Raw genomic sequence first — 26,001 nt, 5'->3', positions numbered from 1 at the left:
CCCCCGCTGTCCATCGCTGATCGCGCGAGAATGTCCGGCTCCATTTCTCGTCGTCTGCATCCTGCTGAGACTTCCTGCTGTGACGACGAGCGACGCTGGACGCGGGCGGGAGGACGCCAGGATCGCTGTGTTTGAAAGGTGAGTATTGTGCGCTGCGTCGCTGCTGCATCGCTGTGAGATCTTTCTGTATGAAAGCTCACTAGCGATCATTTAGCGATGCACCAGCGATCCTGACCGGGTCGGATCGTTGGTCGGATCGCTGGTGCATCACTAAATGTAAAAGGGCCTTTAAGGGTTTTGCGCACACAAACCCTAGTGTGAAACCAGCCTAACACACAAACCCAAAAACTATACTGATATGTTTGTATTGTGTTACAATCGGACACGCGATGGAAGCAGAAAATGGTGTGGTGATTAGAATATTTGTACAAGGGTCTTGTGTTAGACAGACAATATACTTGTGTAGTTATTAGGAGAATTAGTATGGAAATTCCACTGATTTATACATACATGGCTTCTTCTCTTTGCTCTTCAGCGGTGTCCTGTGGAGAAGAGGTTGGAAAACACAGAATTAAAGATTACTAGATAATGGAAACTCAAAATATTATAGAAAATTCTTGATAATTGCAGCTGCTTATCTTCTTTTAACTTTATTCAGACACTAATAGCCCCCTCCCGCTAGGCAGAAATACTTTCCGGTTGGCCTTTATTGTGGGTTACAAGCCCAGATAGAGAACAGATACAAGTCACATTTTACCAGATACAATGGGGCTAATTAGGTGATGATAAAAGGAATGAAATTTGTGAAGCAGTTTATTCTGAGTAAATGGATAGATGTTTGAGGTGGGAAGGCAATGACGAGTGTTGTGCTTTCTCTATCTCTATGAATCCCATAGACTGTGAATGGGATGTCTCTCCATTCAAAGGGACACAGGACCTCATTCTTGTGATCAGCGATGGGGCCACCAACAATCAGACACTTAATTCTTTGCAGACCCCTTTAAAGAATCTCCATTTTTAATTACACAAGACATAGACAAGTAACAGCATTCCAGCGCTCCCACAGCTTTCCTAAACAGTATAGCGTTACTGATTTCTCTTGACTATGGTACAAAAGTGCTACATGAAAGTTTTTCTCTGTTTATCACCTAATTTACCAATTTAACATTAAAGAGATTTTAAAAATTTGACAAAATCCTTGAATTCAAATTATTGGGTTTAAAAAAGAAAATGAGTGTTGTGTACCGCTCACTTCTACATCAGGAGATAAGCGGCGCTGATGACGTCACGTCTGCATACACCTGTTGTGAAATAGCACCATCAGCCAGTTTCATGCTCCTGTCCTGTTCATTAATAAATGAGCCTGATAGCTGCTGATCGTTCTTGCATCCCAGAAGGTATGTGCAGACGTGACCTGATTGCTGCTCATCTCCTGATGTGAACGTGAGCTGTGCTGGACAGCCCCCTTAATGGTGAGCATTCAGTAGCGATGCTGCTCACCAGTCCGGGGCCGTCTCTCTGTTATTCTTTAGAGTGTATATAATACAGTTGATATTACTGAAGGTGTCTGTTAGATTAAGTATGTTCTAGCTTTACTGGAAAAAATAGTCAAAATAATGAAACTGCAATATTTCCAATGGGAAAAATTCCTTTGTGCGAGGTACTATGTTGGCAGTTCTTTATTAAATTAGACTGATTTTTACATGTGTAAAAGGATTGAATATTGTTCAAGAGAGAAGAAACAAAACATGATCTTAAATTAATTAAGGAGAAAGTTTAGAAGCGATGTCAGAATATCCTGCTAATCAGTGCTAGTAGGTGCCTGATGCGAACTTCTAGATGTTGGTGGAAAATTAACAATAAGTGAATTTAAGCCTGCCTGTTCAGCCAACGCTCTGTGCATGGGCGGCCACAAACAACTGAGGCTGCGTTCACATGTAGCGGAACTCTCGCGGAAATTACCGCGAGAATTCTGGAATTCCATTCCGCAGGAAAATCGCATTTTAAATTCCCGCGGAAAAACTAGCATTTTGCAAGCGTAATTAGCTTGCAGAATTGCTAGCGTTTTCCAAGCGATCTGTAGCATCGCTTGGAGAACTGATTGACAGGTTGGTCACACTCGTCAAACATAGTGTTTGACGAGTGTGACCAACTTTTTACTATTGAGGCTGCCTATGCGGCATCAATAGTAAAAGATAGAATGTAAAAAATAATAATAAAAAAAAAAAGTTATTCTCACCTTACGACGTCCCGCGCAGCCTTCCCGCCTCTCTCCACGCTCCCGGTCCCAGTAATCCTTTGCGACAATTACCGCGATGACGTCCGTTCTCGCTCGCAAAGGCTTACTGGGACCGGGAGCGTGGAGAGAGGCAGGAAGGCTGCGCGGGACGTCGGAAGGTGAGAATAACAATATTTTTTTATTTTTAATTCTATTTATGGTACCCAAAGCCCGGAGGACAGTCTCCTCTCCTCCGGACCGTGGATACCATCCGCAAATGTTCTGCTTACTTTTCACATGGTGTGCACAGCCACATGCGGGAAGTAAGCAGAACAATGCATTCCTATGGGTGCGGGATCGCCGCGATTCCGCAAAATTAATGAGCATGCTGCGTTTTTTACCGCAAAGCGATTCCGCCGCGGTAAAAACTGCAGCATTAGCACAGCATTGCGGAATCCCATAGGAATGCATGGGATGCTTATTTTTCGCGGCAAAATCGCGCGGTTAAAACCGCCGCAGAATCGCGAAAAAAAGCCACGTGTGAACTCGGCCTGATTGTCAGAGGAGATGCCGATCGAACATGTTCAATTTCGGACACGTTTGGTGATGGCACTCTCGTAGGAAACACCGAAGCACTCAATCAACTGAAGTTTTGTTAGACCAACAACACAGACAGCTGGACACTCATGGACGCGGACATTCATGCACACGGACACGTTCTTGAAGTTCTACAGCTGATATTGATTTAGAAAGTTCATTTTTAGATTTTTTTGTTAAATAAAAAAAAGTTGACAAACTCTCTTGAAACTAAATTACTACTACGAACTTCTGGCTAAATTGCAAGTCGCAAAATAAATTTCTCGTCCTCTATTATCAGTAATCACTGCTGTCCAGGTATTTCTGCTTAGGTACCTGAACTGTAGGTGTGTGTTTGTGCCACATAATAAATAAATAAATATATACACATAGAAAGAAGAGAAGAGAGCAGTCTGAGGACTTGATAACCAAAATTGTTGAACAATATCAACAATCTCAAGGTTATGAATCCATCTCCAGAGATCTTTCTGACCCCTCCACCATGTTTGACTGGAACAATTTTAGGGTGCCAACACTTTCGGCAATAACTGTGTGTGTGTATATATAGATAGATACATACATACATACATACATACATACATACATACATACATACATACATACATACATTGAAGTGGTTCGTAGAGTCCATAGTGTAGAGCCATAATCCACATGGCCGGGAGTCTGCGCTTGTATTGGAAGCTTGATATTCAGCACATTACGGTAGAGTAGGAGGAACAATAAGTTGCTTTAATGAGACAGCATCATGTTGTGTGTGTCTTTGAATAAACAGAGCGCTCTCATAGATGCTGTGCGCAGTGTTTGGCCTGGTAATATATGGTGACCCACTTTTCTCTGGTGGGGTCAGTAAGGGGCACTAATGTTTTTTTCCGCCAGTGAAGTATATAATCAGGTAGTATGGCTTATTTAAATAACTTAAATGCAAGCGTCCATGTAAATCATCAGCGTAGTGTGGATGCATGGCTGCTGGGGTTTTCATATATTACGAGATCCTCAGTATCCACACTTGCAAACACCCTTTTTATGTTTTCATCTGATATATTATGTAGCACTTAATGATAGCATTTGCTCATCGACGTTGTAGGCATCCCCGATAATGTCACTATGGAGTAATTTTCTCAACCGCATGAAAAGAACAAATGGCTTATTCACATGCTGCATACAGTACCAGCAAAGTGACTGAGATCCCTGACATTTCATGCTGCTTATTTTTTACTTGCAGATTTGAACTTTTAAAACATTTTTTGTATCTGCAGCATGTCAATTCTTTCAGTGTTTTTCATCCATTGAAATGAATGAGGAAAAAAAACATGCAAAAAAATGCCTCAAAACTTTGTGCATATTTTACACAGCTTTTTTCCCTGCCAACACTCTGAAAAAAACTGCTGCAAATACTAAAGGTGGGCACATAACCAAAGTGATTGTAATCTGCTTTCAAAGACCCAGACTGCTTTTCTAGCCTAGCACCTCAGAAGTCCAAGTCATCTTTGGGGGTCTGGCAGCTGAAATGAGCGTCTCCTTTCATTTATAAGTTTCTGTAACTCCCAATTATTACTTTTGTTAAATACATCATTACACTACCATAATTATATATGGGCACGCCAACTAAGTAAGAATGAGATTTACTGAAATTGCAATATCACCCCAATATTTATTCCATCGGTAAGCCAGGTCTTGCCATAAAACATCCCTATGGTCATGTTTCTAAGTGCATAGGAAAACCTTCTCAAAAGTGTAAGCAGTAGTGATGAGCGAGTATACTCGTTGCTCGGGTTTTCCCGAACATGCTCGGATGTCCTCAGAATATTATGGGGTGCTCGGAGATTTTGTTTTCGTCGCCTCAGCTGCATGATTTACGGCTGCTGGGCATCCTGAATACATGTGGGAATTCCCTAACAAACAGGCATTACTCACATGTATTCAGGCTGTCCAGCAGCCGTAAATCATGCAGCTGAGGCGACGAAAACTAAATCTCCGAGCACGCCAAAATACTCGGAGGACACCCGAGCAATGAGTATACTCGCTCGTCACTAGTGAGCAGTAATATATAGCAGTAATGTACTGTATATTACGGAGCTTATTGCTAAGGTTCTGCTACAGGTAATGGGGCCGCAGTTGCAGACTTCCCGCTGTCCAATGCCATCAGCTCTACCTCATCTGTATGGTGGTGACGAGTCTGCAGTCATGTATTGAGATTTGTTGCTAGAGAAAGGCACAACAGACAACGAAAGTATGGTGATTACTAGCGGCAGGAACTAAATAGCCCTGTAACTGGTATGAAGGTTAATTCATGGTCTGCTAAACACAGAAAATATGATAGCTTTGTCAGACAACAAAAAAGTAAGGAGGGGGAATATACAAACTAATCCAAAGCCAGCGGCTGCTGTGCCGTAGCAAACAAACATCCAGCCTCGCACATACACGGTGACAGTCGTGCGACGCGGTCTCTGAGCCATGGTGTTCGCTCAGTACAAGGAGACAGTACTTAGATTTGCTCTCTTGCTTTGTAAACAACTGTAGACACCAGACGTATTGTACAAAGGGATGTAGAATGCGCTGTACAAGATCTGAAGACCTCATGGTCGTACCTGGTCCTTGCTTGTAGGTAAAGATGTAACAGGAGGGATACACCACTATCGCTCACATACAGTCACTGTTACACAAGGAAATGTGCTCCGTTATTATACAAGAATTGATTTTATGCTATTTTCAGTGAAGATGTGTTTACAATACTGGCAAGAATATTTCCTTTCATAAGACATATCCTCATCCATGCAGCATACATTCACCCTGCATGTGTGCACAGAGCAGTGTATGGCTCATGCCCTTTCTATACACCGCTCCATGTCCACACTTATCCAGAAGCTTCGGAGCTTCTGCCTAGTGAGCAGTGTGGTTGAGATTGGTTATTTCATCAATCTCAAGGTTGGATCCCAGCAGTCTGCAGCACCGGTCATGAAAGGTAAACCCATTATTTATTGCCCCTTTATGTGTACTGATATATAGGTATAAATGAGTGCCGCTATACAGGTCATTAGGTTGGTCACTTGGACCAATACCAACTGTATGGAGTATTACCTGTTCGCAGAACGACGTGCTGCCGACAACGCTGATTTTTATTCTGACATAATAGAATTGCGCTCTCTGATCGGCGGCATATTTACATGGGATGAAGATCGGTAATGAGCGTTTGCCGATCGTTTGTACCAGCTCTCTTCACGTCATTGAAAACCCAAACATTCAGCTAAACATAGAGATGTATGCGGGGGGGTGGGGTGTATTGATGGGAAAGATGACAGTTTAACACCAGCCGTGTAAGCGTCTTCAGGATATTTGCAGAGAGATTTTTGAGGTGGTCAAAAAGGTCCCATTTTCTAGTAGAAACAGCTTAAAGAAATGTTACTTTGGGTGCTTTTTTTATGTCCTGAAGCATTTTGGAGGGTTTTTTCATCAAGCGTTTTTTTAAGCATTTGATGGCCAAGTTTGGAGCAGATCCCATTAGGAGTCCGCTTCAACGGAACATTCACTTTGTTCCTCCCATCAGATGTTTTTCAAAACCTGGAGCAGAAAAAAGACTGAAAAACCTCTAGAAGAGAGAAACCTCAAAAGCAACAGTGTTTTACAGTGGAAATGAATAAAAAAAAAGTGTTTTAAAGCATTTTTTTTTTATTTTTTTAAGCTGTTTTCACGGCTAACCCACTTGGAAAAAATTTGTGTCCACATAGTCTCAGACCTTTTATTTAATGTGTATTGCCAAAATAAAATAGGTGTAAATATAGCCAACGGGTGCCACTTATCGACTACTGATCAGCTTACTTGTTTTTATACAAGGCAGCTGTGCTTCAGATGCGCACTGAATGGCCAGTGATCGATCATTCATTGCACATAAGCCGAACAATGCTCGTGTATATGGGAGAGCCGGACGAGGTGGCTGCTGACGATCATCTAATGCATATGGCAGACTTGGCACAATCCAAATGAATATGTCAGATCTCTGTAAATAGTTGAGTATATAGAGTTGGATGGAACTAGTGATGAGCGAGCGACCTCGTATAAGGTGTTATCCAAGCATGTTCGAGTGCTAATAAAACATCTTCAGCGTGCTCTAATACCGTGTTCGAGTCCCCACGGATGCATGTTTCATGGCTTTTCATCAGTCGCAACACATGCAGGGATTGCCTGTTTGTTAGGTAATACCTGTATGTGTTGTGGCTGTCGAAGACATGCAGCCACGGCTATGTGCCTACGATGCGTTTTTTTCCCACTCGGAAATGGTCCAAAAACGCAATGGAATTCTTATGCAAGGTAATTCAATGACAATCCTGAAGTGTTGTGCACATGATCAGTAAATTTCCATGCGTATTTGTAGAGCGTGTTTTTTTCTGCAGCATGTCCATTTTTTTTGCGTTTCTGCACCCAATGACTTCAATTGAGTCAGTCATATCCGCAACAAAAACGCATGTATAAAAATGGTTGCGGATTCGCTGAGTTTTTGTATTGCGTTTTACCGTCTTTCTATGGTGTTTCTCACGCTGTCATCTGTGTGACAGCATGAGAAACACCGGTCCTTTAGTTCTTATCGCCGGTAACACTACTGCCTGTAAGACCATCAGTCAGAACACTGAGGGGTCAAACTGTCAGAATACAGCGTGATCCCGCAGCTGTGACTGTCACCTGCGGTAACGCTACTGCCGATCAGAGCTCTGCGGGATCATGCTGACAGATGTCAGTGTGACCTCGCAGCTGTGACTGTGACCCACAGCGGTGACCTGCGGTAACAAGCTGGCATGAGCCGATGAGACTACTGCTCCCATCAGGCTATGTCTGCTGTCACTGATAACAGTGACAGCAGGTGCCACTAATGGGAGAAGTAGTATCATCAGTCGGCGCCTGTGCTCACAAAATATAATTACATACATATTCACCTAAAAATAAAAACCCATTATACACACCTAATACCAAATCCCTGACGCCCTCGTCTCTTAGAAATAATGTAAAATAATAAACCAACATATACTCTCCTGTCTGCCGTAGTCCACGTAATCTTGAGTGTCCCACGGGAATCTCGTGTAGAACAGTCACACCGGATGTGACCGCTCTATACGGCTGCCAGCGGTACACTGACAGGAGGAAATCGCTCCCGCAGTGTATCACTGAGAGTTCATTGGAGTTCGTCAGCTCCGGTGCTCACTTACGGCACCGCAGCGTGAGAACTCTCCCACGCAGCAGCAGTGCCATAAGGGAGATCACCGGAGCTGATCAGCTGATGAACTCCAGTGAACTCTCTCACGGCAGCTCAGTGATACACTGCAGGAGAGAGTATCTCCTGTCAGTGTATCGCCGGCTGTCTTGAGCGTAGTCTCGTCACTGATGTGACTGCTCTCAAAGTGATCAGGATCGTTGTGGGACATTATGGATTATCTTCTCTGTGAACAGGTAAGGAATATTGTGGTTTATAATTTTACTTCTGTTGCAGGAAACATTGGCTTTGGTGGATTAGGCATTCGGTGAGTATGATTAATTAAGATTATTAAAGGAGTCTATGTCATTATTTCAAATAAACGACTTTATTTTTGGTGTGTGTGTTTTTTTATACAGTATCACTATTGGGTTACTAATGGATAGGTGTATTATGGACGCCTCTCCATTACTAACCTGTGGGCTTGATGTCATCTGGCAATACAAATCAACCCTACAAATATGAACCCCACTTGTCACCGCTACAGGGCGAGTGAGAAGAGCAAGTCTAAGCGCCAGAATTGGCGCATCTTAAAGATGTTCCTTTTCTGGGGTGGATGAAAGTTGATATTTTTAGTCTGGGAGGGGCCAATATCCATGGCTCATTCCTAGGCTATTAATATCCACCACCAGCTGTCTGCCTAGCCTTTGCTGGTTATTAATTATAGGGGGACCCCACGTTATGTTTTTTGGGGGGTCCCCCATTTTAATAGCCAGTAAAGGCTAAGCATACAGCTGTGAGCTGATATTATTAGCCTGGGAAGCGCCATGGGTATTACCCCCTTCCCAGGCTATAAACATCTGCCCCCAGCCGTAGTCTTTCCCTCTGCTGGTTATTAAAATTACACGGGATCCCATGCAATTGTTTTTTAATTTTTTTTTCTTAAAAATTAACAGTTGCTGTCTGCTTACAGCCTATGTACGTTTGTTCTGTTAACGCTCCTACATAGGCTGGTGACAATGTGTGTGAAGTTTGTGTGTGTGTTTGTGTTTACTTATCAGCTTAGTAATAAGCTACATGTCAATAACAGCTGTTGCCCTAATCATATTACCCTGATGCCAGACTGCATCAGCATGAAAAAGGTGGTGTTGAACAAAGAAAATATATCACAAAACTTTTTTTTAAAATCTTTATTTAGCGCAAAAAAGCTTTAACTACTGTACAAAAATGCATGCAAAAATGCACTGTGAGGTAGTGCTGTCATTTAAGTAGGGGATCACTCGCTTGGCAGCCACAAAATCAGATCCGGCACAGGTTTTCCATAAACCAGTATAGTCCATGCGGTTTATTAAACATCATAAATCATGATCAGCAATATATAAACGGCATAGCGTCGATGACAGAGCTTCACTCTTTTAGCAATGTCCAATACGCAGGCTTTTCAGCCTCACAGTTATATCTCACCCCGTCAGGGTTCTCTCATGGCTGCTTCTCCATACTGCAGACATTCATTCCCTCCAGGGAACTCAGGAACTTGCAGCCATTACTCACAGCACCCACACGTGCTGTCAGGCAGGAAGCCCCATCTCAGCGGGACCTTCCACACTGGACCAACCGGGTCCAAGCATTCACCACCTGTGACCTACCCTGGCCACATTATATGGTTCATAGCCACGCCCACCGGGTCACATGACTCTGACCTCATCACAGGTCCTTCAAGCATTTACACACTCTTTCCAACAGTGCTTTAAACACACCCCCTGGGTGGGTTTGTAGGTAACCAGGCCCGACCATCTCTCTAGTTACCTGGAGACTTCTCCCTTACACATTGAAACAACACCTCAGCAATATCATTGCTGAACAACAGATAAGTCTCCATCCCAAAGCCACCCACTTTGGGATACATAATGGCCATTCCGTATTCTGCGATTCATCCTTACTCTTGGGACATCCACACAGCTCCCCCTAGCGGACACAGTGGTTACAACACTACATACCTTCCCCCTCTGTTCAAACTTGTGGGGTTGAACACACAACCTTACATCAGGCTCCCGAGACCGGGCACTCATTACACCTTGCCCCACAGGTCGAGAGAACCGTCTCCATCTATGATATGGCCTCATCTCTAAGTTAGGCCTCCCCCGCCCCCAGCGGTCAGAATACCGGCCCTGATCTTTGGCCCTCCAGTTACAGTCTGTCTGTGTCATCAGACACCGTCTAGTCACCACATTCCTCTCCCTGTTTGTTCCGTTCCCCGACCAGCTCCCCCGGTTGGTACGGTCATCAGTCTTAATCAGGCCTACTGTTTGGCCTGAGTCTGACTCATTCAGGGTCTCATAGGAACTACGGTCTCTCAACGTCGTCCTGCCAGTCGAACTACCACTTGCTGACATTTTTCGGCCATCTGCCATGTCACTTCTTGGAGGAACCCTTCGGGTCCTTATATCTTGGGTTGAAAGCGGCCGTCACCTGGTATTCCGTACCTCTTTATTGATTCGCCGACGGTCCAGCCTCAACTGCTCAATCTCTTGCAGGTACCCCACTCGATACTCCAAGAGCATCCGAAAGTTTCTCAGGCTTTCCACGGAGCCAACCACCAGGATGGGAATCCTACCCTCTTCATTGGATACCTGGTTTTCATCATCTGGAAGGATCCTCACCCTCACCACACCGGAGCTATTTACAAGGTCTTGTATTACCTTCCCGAATCTTCCAATGATTCTCCCAATCAGACCTTTGGGAACCGGAACTACCTCTTTCCGTAAACCCATCCTATCCATAGCCTCTCTTGCTAAGTCTAGGCGTCGAGCAGCTTTCATATTACTCCACCTAACCAACTGTTTGACATGGAGACTGCAGATGCATGTTTTTCAGGACAGCCACCTGCTTTGCTGTGTCTTCCCTGGCTGACATTATCACCAACTGCCGAGTCTCAGGCGCCCAGTGCACCTTACACGCTTTGACCACCTCTTTGAAATCCTCATGCACACCTTCCTCAGCACAGGCCTCTTGCATGTCCTTTGGTACATCAATCACAAACTTGAAGGTCGTGGCCTTGCTCTCTTCCTGGCCAGGAGGCTCTGGCTTTACCACGGACACTTCCCTCACTACAGTTGACCCGACCGGGTGACTGTCTTCTTCAGTTCTTAGCTCCCCAACTTCACGAGATCTCATCTCTTCATGACCGTCTGCCAAGATGGGCACCAGCAGCTCCGTTCCACCACCAGTCGGACCCGGCCGCTGTTCATCACTGTCAAAGTTCTTCTCCCACAGAAGACCACTTACAGTTTCTTTTGAGCTCCAAGACTTCTTTCTCGAGCTCCTCAACCCTGTGCTCGGCCATTTGTCTCAGGACTCTTTCTTGTTCGAGATGTTCTTCCATCTCTTCGATAAGCGTCTTGTTCACGTTTTGCCACGTTGACAGGTGACCTCTGAGCTCAGAGACTTCCTTCTCTAGCCCTTCTATTCTGTGCTCTCTGTCTCTCTCAGAGCCACAGTCACCCCCAGAGTCTGAGTCACCACGGCCTGTCGAGTAATTCTTCCAGTTACCCACTAACCGTGTTTTCCCCCCAATCGTCTCATCTCCCAGCCCACCATCCGTCATATCACAAGACATCAGGTCCGTAAGTTGGGCAGATGTACTTCTTCCGGTCAATTCTACCTCTGACCTGTCCACGTCAGGAGCAGTCACCGTTTCAATATCTGTTAACCCAACAGTAGAAACGTCTCCAACCTCCTGCCATATGTCATCAAACACGACAAAGTCCCAGCCCCTCTCCAAGGCATAGACTAAGTCGCGTGGTATCCCGCCCCCTTGGCACTCACCACCTATGGGCCCCTCAAACATCACTCTGTCTACCGTATAGTTCACCGTCTCCCCATGTTTACAGCGAACCTGGACCATTCTCTCAGTCAGACAGAAAGTGAGAGGAGATCCTGTCAGTCACCTGACACTTTGAATCCAACCGACCCGAGACTCCTTCTCGGTGCAGTATTACGGTACACACCTGTGGTCCGTCATTATCTGGAAAGAATATTCCACATTCAGAAAACAACATACACGAACATTGCCATTCCTCTTTTGACACACCGGCCTTTTTCTGGACCACCCCAATTTGGGTCACCGCCCCCTCCCGGGACTCCACCGCTTTTTGGGTTACCACCCCAATTTGGGTCACCGCCCCCTTCTGGGACTCCACCCCCTTTGGGGCTACCACCCTGATTTGGGCCACCGCCCCCTTTCGGGATATCCCCATGTCCGGTATACCGGTCTCCTTAGACCACAGTTCACACAACACAGTTTGTCTCTTTTACGATACCACACAAGTCCTTGTTTGCACCACCACAGCTCCTGCTGTCACCGATCACCGACACCACCAGCTGCTGTTCACACACAGCGGCTGGTGTCCTCTTCGTAACCCGACCGAGTTACAGGAAGCCGCTTGTCCCCTTCGTAACCCCACCGAGTTACAGGAAGCCGCTTGTCACCTTCTTGACTCCCACTGAGCCACCGCAGGCTAAGTTGAGAAAAGGAAAAAAAAAACACCACACAAAAAACACGTGTCCTTTCTGTGTGCTATTCAGGACGTTCCGTCTCCTCTACTGAGACCGTCCAACACACAGGGTGCACCAGGTGCTATTCAAGGAGCGACCCTCCTTCCAGGGTTTCCCAACACACCGGCCACACCAACACACCACACAAAACTCACGTGTCCTGTCTGTGTGCTATTCAGGACATTCCGTCTCCGCCTAAGACCGTCCAACACACAGGGCGCACCGGGTGCTATTCAGGGAGCGGCCCTCCTCCCAGGGTTTCCCAAGACACCAGCCTCACCAGGTCCAGGGACTTAGCGGGTGCTCTTCAGGACATCCATCTCCTCCTGAGACTGCCCAACACTCACACCTCACCAGGTCCAAGGTCATACCACGTGCTCCAGGGATCCGATTCTTCTCCTAGAATCTCCCAACACTGACCCTCCAGGACCTTGCTCACTGAACCCTCCAGGTACACAGTCTCTCTCACTGACCCAGGTCAGTACAACACGAACACCTGTCCGCTACCTGTGTCATCCCCACAGGTCCTCGGATACCTCTTCTCCACAGAGGCACCCTAACAATCACCAGTCTCTTTCTCACTGACCCCGGTCAGTACAACACGGTTTTCACGACAGTCACCCGCTGGCCGCGCAGGTTCTCGGACCCCTCTACCGCAGAGGTATCCTATAAGTCTCTTTCTCCTGGGGAAACGGCCGCACTGGGCTCACCGATCCGGACAGTGCCTTACTCACTAGGCCGCTCCACGGTTCCAGAACCACAGCAGGGCAGTGGCTTCCCCAACCTTCAGCCTTCCTGGCTCAGCGTTGCCCTTAGCAACCGACTTTGCAGTCGTCTTCCTTTGCTCCCAGCAACAAGGCTACAATAATGCCCATAGGTTTCTCCACCAATTGTGAGGTAGCGATGTCATTTAAGTAGGGGATCACTTGCTTGGCAGCCACAAAATCAGATCCAGCACAGGTTTTCCATAAACCAGTATAGTCCATGCGGTTTATTAAACATCATAAACCATGATCAGAAATATATAAACGGCATAGCGTCCATGACAGAGCTTCACTCTGTTAGCAATGTCCAATACGCAGGCTTTTCAGCCTCACAGTTATATCTCACCCCGTCAGGGTTCTCTCATGGCAGCTTCTCCATACTGCAGACATTCATTCCCTCCAGGGAACTCTCAGGCACTTGCAACCATTACTCACAGCGTCCACACGTGCTGTCAGGCAGGAAGCCCCATCTCAGCGGGACCTTCCACACTGGACCAACCGGATCCAAGCATTCACCACCTGTGACCTACCCTGGCCACATTATATGGTTCATAGCCACGCCCAACGGGTCACATAACTGACCTCATCACAGGTCCTTCAAGCATTTACACTCTCTTTCCAACAGTGCTTTAAACACACCCCCTGGGTGGGTTTGTAGGTAACCAGGCCCGACCATCTCTCTAGTTACCTGGAGACTTCTCCCTTACACATTGAAACAACACCTCAGCAATATCATTGCTGAACAACACATAAGTCTCCATCCCAAAGCCACCCACTTTGGGATACATTACGGCCATTCCGTATTCTGCCATTCATCCTTTCTCTTGGGACATTCACACAGCGCCCCCTAGCGGACACAGTGGTTACTACACCACAGCACCAAATCGTGGCACAAATGCGCGTTTTTCCTGCCAAGAGATGCAGAAACCTTGCAGAAATTTCTGCAAGCAAACACTCAACGTGCGCACATAGCCTTAGAGCACTCCGAAAATACTCTGTTAGCACTTGAACATGAACAGGTCGCTCACTCATCACTAGATGGAACCAAGCATTGTCGGTCTGTACAAAGTATTTACTGTCTCATTATCACTGATGCTACTATTTTAATATGTTGGTGGGAATAATCTTTTCTATTCCCATCTTTGCTGAATATTCTCTGCAATTCAGTGCACAGAGCGAACATCGTTCAACATTTGTGTCCGTATCATAGTGACAACTGATTCAGACGCCAGTAGCCGCAATCCTGATCCCGCCATACATACTCTCTGTATTTTGCAACTGTGTTATTGCAAAAGAGGCTTCTAAGTTTGGGAGCTTTCAACTGAAACTGATTAGTAATTCTGTAAGAAAGGCAAAGATTTAAACAGGAGAATCAAGTCAGACCAGTTTTGTTTTTATATGAAGGGAAAAAAAAAACCTTTTACCAGTATAATTAATGTGTTTATTTTCTTCTTGCCAAATGCAACTGCCCAAACTGTGTGACATGAAGCTCCGGGTGGAAGCAGGAGCCACGTAGGGAGCAGCAGATGGTGAATTGCGTGACGTATTTATGACATAAAGAAAGATGGCAGACAATATAAAGGAGAGGGGAGGATGGCAGATCGCATATACATATTGTTACAGTTTGCGTTGGTTGCACAGTCTCCCTAATGATGTTAACAGCCCGGTGTACATTACGTTTGCTGTGACTCGCTCAATTCATTCTTTACATTAGGCTTTGTGTCACTGAGGACACAATTAGGGAAGATGCCTTCTCCTCACCCATGGATTGTAGTCTGGTAATAGCGAACGAGATTGTACAAATGATGAGCAGTAACTTTGCTGGGTTGTAGCTGTACAGAAATGGAGTTGATTACTTGGACATTGGGACTTCTGGTGATAACTTGTCCCGGTGTCAGTACAGCTGCCTGACATGTAAATGAAGGCAACTATTCACAATTCATGAGTGCGCTGCTCTCCTAGAGACAGAATTATTATCTACAAATGCTTTGGACATTGTGCATTGGACATCAATAAACATCACTAATGGGACTTACGGTATCTTTGTATCTGCTGAGGTCACAATGTTTTTTTTGGGTTTTTTTTAGGGTTCTGTGGTTTTACAAAATAGATTTTTTTTTTTTTAGATATGACCTCTTATAAAGGTGCCTATAATGTACACATTACCCTTTGATAAAGAAGTGCGTGTCAGTTGCTGTCCCGGGGAGTTGGGGCTTCTGTGGTCTGGATTCATTAAGGGGAAGCTACTGCTTGGGTGCTAAGGGCTGCTGTGATGTGGATACTGTGTATTGATATTTATTCTAATTATTACTTTGTGTTATCCACGTGCTTCCCTGATATATATTCACCTAGCTCTCCCCAGATCCCATTCCATATAACTTTTTTGACCCTTCATCTCCCCCCCCCCCGCCTACCTTCGTGTCTCCTCCATTTATATACAGTTGTGGCCAAAAGTATTGACACCCCTGCAATTCTGTCAGATAATACTCAGTTTCTTCCTGACAATGATTGCAAACACAAATTCTTTGGTATTATTATCTTCATTTAATTTGTCTTAAATGAAAAAAACACAAAAGAGAATGAAGCAAAACCTTGATCATTTCACACAAAACTCCAAAAATGGGCCAGACAAAAGTATTGGCACCCTCAGCCTAATACTTGGTTGCAGAACCTTTAGCCAAAATAACTGCGACCAACCGCTTCCGGTAACTATCAATGAGTTTCTTACAATGCTCTGCTGGAATTTTAGACCATTCTTTTTTGGCAAACTGCTCCAGGTCCCTGATATTAGAAGGGTGCCTTCTCCAAACTGCCAATTTTAGATCTCTCCACAGGTGTTCTATGGGATTCAGGTCTGGACTCATTGCTGGCCACCTTAGAAGTCTCCAGTGCTTTCTCTCAAACCATTTTCTAGTGCTTTTTGAAGTGTTTTGGGTCATTGTCCGGCTGGAAGACCCATGACCTCTGAGGGAGACCCATCTTTCTCACACTGGGCCCTACATTATGCTGCAAAATTTGTTGGTAGTCTTCTGACTTCATAATGCCATGCACATGGTCAAGCAGTCCAGTGCCAGAGGCAGCAAAGCAACCCCAAAACATCAGGGAACCTCCGACATGTTTGACTGTAGGGACCGTGTTCTTTTCTTTGAATGCCTCTTTTTTCTCCTGTAAACTCTATGTTTATGCCTTTGCCCAAAAAGCTCTACTTTTGTCTCATCTGACCAGAGAATATTCTTCCAAAACATTTTAGGCTTTTTCAGGTAAGTTTTGGCAAACTCCAGCCTGGCTTTTTTATGTCTCGGGGTAAGAAGTGGGGTCTCCTGGGTCTCCTACCATACAGTCCCTTTTCATTCAGACGCCGACGGATAGTGCGGGTTGACACTGTTGTACCCTCGGACTGCAGGGCAGCTTGAACTTGTTTAGATGTTAGTCGAGGTTCTTTATCCAACATCCGCACAATCTTGCTTTGAAATCTTTTGTCAATTTTTCTTTTCCTTCCACATCTAGGGAGGTTAGCCACAGTGCCATGGGCTTTAAACTTCTTGATGACACTGCGCACGGTAGACACAGGAACATTCAGGTCTTTGGAGATGGACTTGTAACCTTGAGATTGCTCATGCTTCCTCACAATTTGGTTTCTCAAGTCCTCAGACAGTTCTTTGGTCTTCTTTCTTTTCACCATGCTCAATGTGGTACACACAAGGACACAGGACAGAGGTTGAGTCAACTTTAATCCATGTCAACTGGCTGCAAGTGTGATTTAGTTATTGCCAACACGTGTTAGGTGCCACAGGTAAGTTACAGGTGCTGTTAATTACACAAATTAGAGAACCATCACATGATTTTTCAAACAGTGCCAATTCTTTTGTCCACCCTCTTTTTTATGTTTGGTGTGGAATTATATCCAATTTGGCTTTAGGACAATTCTTTTTGTGTTTTTTCATTTAAGACAAATTAAATGAAGATAATACCAAAGAATTTGTGTTTGCAATCATTTTCAGGAACAAACTGAGTATTATCTGACAAAATTGCAGAGGTGTCAATACTTTTGGCCACAACTGTATGTGATTTGTATTTGTCTTATCTGTTGTTGTGATTTTGATAAACACTATCTTTTATTTTTATTTGTGGCTTGTTGCTACTCCTCTTTTCTAAGGGCCCTGTCACACACAGCGAGATCGCTGATTTTGTGACGCATCAGCGATCTCTCCAGCGATATATCGCTGTGTGTGATGGGGATCAGCGACCGACCCCCTGATCGCGCTCAATCGTCCTGGACCATTTTTTGATCTCTGGTCTCCCGCTGGCCAGCACACATCGCTGCGTGTGGCAGCGAGAGACCAGCGATCAGCGACGCTGAACGCTGGTTTCCAACGTAAACATTGAGTAACTAAGAGCCGCGTGGCTCTTGGATACCCGCTGTTTACCCTAGATACCAGCACACGCTGGTATGTAGGGCAAACATCAGGTAACTAAGAGCCGCGCGGCTCTTAGTTACCCGATGTTTACGTTGGAAACCAGCGTTCACGCTGGTATCTAGGGTAAACAGCGGATATCCAAGAGCCACGCGACTCTTAGATACCCCCTATTTACATTGGAAACCAGCTTGCTCGCTGGTCCTGATCGCTGGAGGGGCTATGTGACAGCTCACCAGCGATCAGCCTAACTATGTCTCAGCGATCCCATTCATGTCGGATCGTTGGTGGGATCGCTGGGACATCGTTATGTGTAATGGGGCCTTAAAAAAAAGAAAAGAAAAAACAAAACAAAAAACAAACAAACAACCTAAATAAAAGCTATTCCAGCAGTGTCAGGGTGTACAAAGATCCAGGAAGGTCCTAACCTAGTATTATGTCAAAGTGACATCATTCTGAATTAGGGCTTAGCAGGACCGGGCTCCGAATATGCATACCCAGTAAAATGGGAAGTTATATAGATGTAAGGTCCAATTCAAAAAAGGGAGGCCACACCCTTACCTGCACTAAGTGCAGAAGCCTGAAACATAACCCAAAAAAATGAGCTGTAGTGTAAGTTGGTATGCATGCGAAATAGGAATATGTTCATATTGGCCATTAAACAGACAAAACCTAAGACGGAAACAAAATGAACATATACCCTGCTGTAAGTAAATAAGTAAAAGCAATAGTGCATATAAATAACATACGGTATTTGGTGAACACCGTTTTTTATCAACAAAGGCGTAAAAGCCATCCCACCAGCGTCAGGTGTATTCGGGATTGTCCTAACCTCTAGTATTAAAACCTTGTCGCGGTGGTCTGGCTTTTACACTTTTTTTTTCAATCAGAAACTGTGCTTAGCAAGTACCCCATGTTATTTATATGCATTATTGCTTTCATATCTTTACTTACAGCAGGGTATATGTTAATTTTGTTTATATCTTAATTTTTATCTGTTTAATGGATAATGTGATACGATGCATGCATGCTAACTTAAACTTCAGTTCATTTTTTGGGCTAATCATCCTGTCCAATGACTGATAAAACCTCTATATATGGTAGATATAACACAGGATCCACCATTCACATTAAGTGATGTCACCGCTCACCTCCTCCTATACAATGATTGATACATAACACCGCTATATACAGCTGATGACACAGAATCCACAATTCACAATAGCAGATGTCAAAGCTCCTCCTCTTCCCAATAACATTTGCCTAAAACATCCTCCCATAGAAATCAACAAATGATCTCCTGTCTATAGGTTTGCTATGCTCCATTCTGTGGCTTAACAGCAGCTTAGGCAATATGGCTGCCTCCATAATCATGTACAGAAAACAGAATCAACAACCAAAATAAACATCCAAAAAAATAAAACCAATAAATATCACTATTTGATTTTAATTATTACAAAACAATTTGATAATGTTAAAGCAAATGCATTAAATATCCATTAGGCTTGTCCCTGCTAATTTCTGCAAGAAGGTGCACTTTGTTTTACACTAAACTACAATAAGCTAAATATCTTTATCATTAAAGGGGTTTCCAACAATTTAATAAAAAAGCCTATGGCATGTAAGACAAATGGCAGCTTGTCCTAGTCAAGTGTCAGGTATCTGGAGTTGTTTTTCATCACACTGCAGCCCGTCCTGTGTCTCAACTGACAGAGGATCTATATCATAATCATACATTCCTCAGTGAGCTGCTAGGAGAAGAAATAATTCTCTTCACTAGACTGTGCACAGGAACTGAGGCTGGAGAGAAAAAATCATTTGTGCTCTGTCAACTGAGAATATTTATTTATTCTCCTGTCACATCCATTCTCTTCAGCTCACGGAGGTATGTATGCTCATACTACAGCTCCTCTCTCAGTTGAGACACAAGTCACGCGTTGTCCGAGGTTGAACTGTGTATCCTTTTGTTCTGTAAGAAAGAAGCCACTGCCAGAGATGGAAAGCGTACACCTGGCTTCAGAGGATCAGCGCAGTGAGGGAAAGAAGCTGCAGGCATGTGGAGGTATGTATAGCGCTGATGATGATGCCAGTGCTTGTAGGTCATGTTATCACGCCCACAGGGGTGTGACAACATGCTAAGTGGGCTGACTAGTCTGGGGAAGCTAATGCTCCATCAACTAGTCAAAGGCCTCATGTACATATCAAACGGATTTTTGAAATACTTTTTCTGAAGATCTGTTTGTGTGTAATGTAATAGAGACTGTTTGGCAGGGAATTTAGCTATGAAGACACATGCTGGTGGTTATGAGGGCACGGGGGGCTTGACAAGTTCCCTTTAAAATCAAGCATCCTACTAGGGAGTTAACTTTTCTACTGTCACAGTAATCACTCTTTCCAATACTTTCTAATGCTGTTCTCGTCTATACATGGAAGCAGTTGGTTTGTCACCAGTTTCAGGTATTGTGAAAATTCTGACAAAAGCTGAACATTTTGGAGATAGGACAAAGTTGAATAAGGGTTTTTTTTTAACCTCTGGTGGAAAGGGGAAGTATTGACTGGTTTGTCTTCATCTTGTCGTGGTGGTACTATTTTTAATTTATTACTACAATCAGTATAGATGACACATTTCGTTCCTTGAATACAGATATTCAAACCAGACAGCCTTTTTAGATAGATGCATTGGCATTATTACACTATACATCCTGTAAGATTGGCAATTCTATAAACTTCCCTTGTTCTACCCTGTTTTAGAATGATTGGTAACTTGTCTGTTTTACATTTGATGGGATTTCACTGTCTATAATCCAGCTAATCTCATGTAGGATTACATGTTACATCCAGTTACCACAGAGAATGCTGACCTTTTGTCAGAAATTATTATTTATGTTCTCATGCAGCAAACAAACTGTGTGCATCCTTGGCTCTTATCATTTTGTTGTTCACTACCATGATGTTAGTAGGCAAAGCACCATGCGTCTATACAGTCTCAGATAGGGACACTGATGTCACTATGTCTTTGCCTTTTGCTGGATAGTACTGTACAATGTACAATTAGTCAAAGTAAATACACAAAAGAGAAATATAAATCCAATCAAATTTTGGTGTGACCGCTCTTTCCCTTCAGAACATCATCAATTCTTCTATGTATACCTATCACCTGTACACAGTTTTAGCGGAGCTCAGCAGGAGGTTGTTCCAAACATCTTGAAGAACTAACCACAGATCTCCTCAGAATGTTGGCTGGCGCAAATCCTTCCATCTCCTATTGTAATCCCACAAAGACGGAATAAGTTTGAGATCTGGACTATATGGGGAATTCTAGGACTCCTTGTTTTTCGTTACATTGAAGATATTTCTTAATGACATTGTCTGTATGACTGGGGTCGTTCTGCTACAGAATAATTTTTATCTAATCAGACTCCTCCATGATGATATTGCATGATGGATAACTATCTCCCTGTATTTCTAAGCACTGAGGATTCCAAGAAATGGTCAACATTGCAAACCGTAGTGGCAGTTGTCTGCAGAGGAAACTTAGTGTAGCAGATGAGACACATCATGCATACTTTCCTTCGAAACCAGAAGATGTCCAGCAGTGCCATCAGCTCAGATCTGGCAGCAACCAGTAGGACCATCTAATATTCAGAGAACTCTGACCAAAAGCTGTCTCCATGGAAGAATTCTGGCCAAAAACCATACTTTGGACATGGAAACAAGGCCAAGCAATTCAACTATGCACGAAAACATAGGAAGCGGGGTGCATAAAAATGGTAGCAGCTGCTCTGGACTAAGGAGTCACAATATGAAATTTTTGGCAGGAAGAGAAGCAGCTTGTTCACTGAAGTCTGGAGAACAGCACAATAATAAGCATCTGCAGGAACAGTGAACCCCATGGTAGAGTGTCTTGAAAGTTTGGGGCTGGATTTCGGCAAACAAATTTGGGTCAAGTATAATGGTGCCCTTTATTACTGAGAAATACAGGCAGATCGATACTTAGCCATCAAACATACAGCCAATGCCATTACAATCTATCTTCAGCTTAAAGATGAACAAGGAAACCTTGAATTTATTATCTGGTCCCACAAAGCCCTGATCTCACGTAATTTAGTCTGTCGAGGATCACATGAAGACACAGACAGATCTGCACAAGCCTCATACACAGAAAATCAGGGGGCAGTTCTCCAAGATGTTTGGAACAACCTTCTGCTGAGATCCTTCATAAACACAAAATGACCGAGAAGAAGTATTCCATACAAAATTATTAACTGTGCAAATAAAAAAAAAAAAGAGTGGTAAAGAGCAGCAACAAAAATAATTAAAAATGTATATAAAATGGTAGACAATGGATGCTTCAAGTGCTGGCTTCTATGTGGATCTACTGGCATCACTACATAGGGCATTTTGCCCCGCACAAGACAGGTGAGCTGATTGCCTTGTCTTACTACTAGAAGAAGTGATGGAGGCGATGGACGGTAACCAAATATTGATGGGATTTAGATTTCTCTTTTGTTCATTCACTTTGCATAAGACAGTTAACACTATTTTTGCCAGCTTCTTATTTTCTAGCACTTTTCCACACCTGCCTAAAACTTTTGCACAGTATTGTATGTATGTATGTATGTATGTATGTAAGCACTCTAATAAGACCAATGAGGATAAAGAACCCATAATAAAAATAGGTCATAACGCCTCCTCCCCAGAAGTTTCTCATCTATGTCAATGAACTTGAAATGTTTCGCCTTATACTTTACCCGAGACCCGATTTGATAAAATTGACACTTAATTTACATATTTATAGACAACAATGAAGTCACAATTAGCGTTGAGCCTTAGGGCACATAAGAGAGGTAGAGCTACAGGTATGGGTCATGTTACACCTTGTCCTCATGCAGAGTACGGTGCAGGCATGCTGACTGCTGTAATTACAGGACAGGGAGACTGTCACATTCAGACGACTGAGGCACACAGCCATCCAAGGTCTTATGCTGTATTTTTCACTGAAATGCAAAGATGCACGGTTTTTTTTCGGGTCTTCAATTTAGCATTGGAGAATTTTATAATTTAGTAATTAAAATCTCTGATAGGCTTTAGAAATTGCAGCTAATTGAATTTAATGGGAAGATGATTTTCAATTTTATTTGATTATAGGGACCCCTGGCATTGGCATTTATGGGAAAAAAAATGGAGAACGCACTGTGTGGGCTGGGATGGCAGAATTGAATTGGGGGTAATCTGATTTTCTCATCATGGCTTTCACTATAATTTTCCTATAATTTTCCATTAGATATCTAGTTTACAAATACTCACTAAGAAACCTAGAGAAAGGAGGCTGCCAGCTAACAGGATTATAGAGAAGGAGAGGCCGGTGTGCCAACAGTGCTTATGTAAACACGCTGCCACGCCTTAGTACACAAAGACAGGCGAACATACATGAACAAACTGGTACACACAGATGACGTACTGGTGGCACAAGTCTGCATTCACACAGCAGGCACAACACTCCACCATGCTCCTACTATTTCACTGGATTTGAAGGCTCCTCTTCTATGCTTTCTTATTTGGTTCATTTTGATAAATTATAGTTGTTGTTTTTTTTTGTTTTAAATAATGTGACATTGACTTTTAATCATTACCACTGTAAATTATTATTTGTTAAACAAAAAACTCCAGAACAAGAACGATGTCAAAACAGAAATTGGAGTTCTAAGAGTATTAAGTTTACAGTCGCTGCTCTTCTCAGTGACCGAGGTCACTAGCTCCCCCTTAGGGTACTGTCACACTTAGCGATGCACCAGCGATCCCGACAACGATCGCTGGTGGTCGCTAGTGAGCTGCCACACAGGCAGATCTCACCAGCGACATAGCAGCGGTCGGGGGTCGCTACTTACCTGTCAGACGCGGCGATCCTGACGCCCTCCCGCCCGCGTCCACGCGTCGCTCGTCGGCACCACAGGAAGCGCCCGACAAGAAACGGCCCAGGCCGTTCTCGCGTGATCAGCGGTAACCAGCGGGGGAGCCGGTTGGAGATAAGTATCAGACATAGCGATATCGCTAGCAATATCGCTGCTGCGTCACAAAATCGGTGACGTTACAGCGATATTGCTGGCGATATCGCTTAGGGTTACAGGCCCTTTACTCTATAGAGACTACCATATTTTTCGGACTATGAGACGCATCGGACCAGAAGACGCACCTAGGTTTTGGAGGATGAAATTGGGAGAAAAAAAACTGAAGCAAAAAATGTGGTCAATTTTGTACCTAATATCACCTAACCTGGTAAATATGGTCCCCTCATCCCCATCCTGATACACATGGCCCCTCATCCATATCCTGGTAAACATGATGGCCCACTCATCCCTATATTGATAAATATGGTCCCCTCATCCCCTTCCTGATACACATGGACCCTTATCCCTATCCTGGTAAACATGATGGCCCCCTTATCCCTATCCTGTTATGCATGGCCCCCTCATCCCTATCCTGGTAGGATTGGTCCCCCTCATCCTTATCCTGGCAGGAATGATCATCACTATACTGGTATGCAGGGTCATTCTCTTTAGCAGCGGGCACAGGAGTTAGCTGGAGCCGCCGTCTCCAGCCTCTGTGACCCGCTGCTCCACTGAAACCGCTCCCCCACCTCCCCACCACAGCCAGACTCTGTACATCTGGACTATAAGACACACTCCACATTTTGGGAGGAAAAAAGTGCGTGTTATAGTCCGAAAAATACGGTAATATTTGGAGCCAGTTTTGTGCTTCCATGATTCCTCGAATCTGATTCTGGCGATCCTCAGCTAGCCTTCTATTGGCCAATTGTGAAGCCTGATTTGACCCAGACATCATACATGAGCACAGATGTCATGAGCCACTTGGGAGTTTTGTATTTCAGAGTTTGTATAAAATGTCCATGGGCTGTGCCATTTTATTTTTGAACAGCATACAGGCCCATAGATTCATGAGACAGAGCAGATCCTATTGTGATCCACGATTGCAGATAAGTATCTGCCATACAAGTTGATAGAAATCTGTGAACATGGATGCAAATCTGAAGACTTCCAATTACGTTACTTCCAATTTGCACCAGTGTCTCATAGATTTGTTGCTTACTAATAAGCTTGAATAAAACCGTCTGGGCTTCCGGGGACCTTTTTTATTGGTTTGGGAACAAACAAATCCAAGGAAAAAAAAAAACAATACTGAAAAAAATGCAGAACCAGAATGATACCTGAGAAAAAACCTTCAGTTTCTTTTAGATGGTAAAATTCACACGAATATCTTGTTCCAACTCCTTTACGATGTGATTCCATGGTGAACACTGGCGTCAGCTCTGTCCTAGACGCGTACAGTGGAGATCTGGAACGATACAATTCTACTGTAAATTACCTGCTTCATGCTGATCTACAACCCTCAAAAATTAAACTGTAAATTTGCTATGGTAACTATAGGGACCACACTATAGTCTTCAAGGGGTGTCTATGTGGTGAAAGACTGAGTTCTCTCTCTGTTAATCGCCTAGATGCCGCGGTCGCTACTGCCAGCAGCTTCCAGGGGGTTAAGCGGTTACAATTGGTGAGGACAACAGTGGTGACTGATGCAGCAGGGCTCCTCTTCCACCTGTGGGGGAGAACTCGGATTATTCTTTGGGTCAGTAAAATGGTGAACTGGTGCTGATTAAAATAACCTGACTACCACACAGGACACGTATCTCAATTTGCTGTCCGGAACTAACTTTTTGGGTTGCTTTGAATCTATGACTGTCACCATTCACAGAACCACAATCCTAGCACTGGAAGTCTATCACTATGTGACCTTCTGGGTTGTGCAGTGTTCTGACTGAACATGGCTACATGGAGCGACACTTCTGTGAATGCTTTTTTTTTTTTTAAGAATGCAAAGTCGACCTACTACCAGTGACATTTTAGCTGTAGTTAAAACTACAAGTATCTGCATATTATGACACTCCACAGTATTGGTTGCAAACCACTGACCCAAAGTGAGAAACCTTATTGGAGTACAGTTTAAGATGCTGTTATGAGTTTCTCTTACGCTCAAGTCAAAGACTATACAAGTAAAGACACTGGGGTCTGTGCTTCTTACAGGCTGTAATCCCTCACATTTATCTAGGTGAAGGGGGGTAACATAGTGTGACTGCAGATTTTTGCACCAAACCTGGACAAACCCTTTAAGCTACCAGCACAAGTTTTTTTTGTATTGCTGATGTAAAAAGGAGTTTAGAGACTTTTTTTTATTACTTAAATGTGTCTAATTTGGTTA

General features: G+C 43.9%; 1 protein-coding gene and 1 long non-coding RNA gene across 7 annotated transcripts in view; one reads left to right on the top strand and one right to left on the bottom strand.

Moving 5' to 3' along the window:
* Nucleotides 1–25,080, bottom strand: part of LOC141097671 (uncharacterized) — a 45,564-nt gene extending 20,484 nt beyond the window's left edge. Inside the window, exons 1-2 of the long non-coding RNA XR_012234021.1 lie at nucleotides 24,953–25,080; nucleotides 511–542 (exon numbers count right to left, since the gene is read on the bottom strand). This is a non-coding gene — a long non-coding RNA (uncharacterized lncRNA). The remainder of the gene's footprint in view (nucleotides 1–510; nucleotides 543–24,952) is intronic.
* CASZ1 (castor zinc finger 1) overlaps nucleotides 1–26,001 on the top strand; it is a 292,892-nt gene that overhangs the window by 202,550 nt on the left and 64,341 nt on the right. The gene's annotated exons all lie outside the window — the stretch shown is intronic.

Source organism: Dendrobates tinctorius, unplaced genomic scaffold, assembly GCF_039654945.1.
Source record: "Dendrobates tinctorius isolate UK_male_01 unplaced genomic scaffold, ASM3965494v1 ptg000086l, whole genome shotgun sequence".
Lineage (NCBI taxonomy): Eukaryota > Metazoa > Chordata > Amphibia > Anura > Dendrobatidae > Dendrobates > Dendrobates tinctorius.
This window is presented reverse-complemented; position numbering and strand designations above follow the sequence as displayed.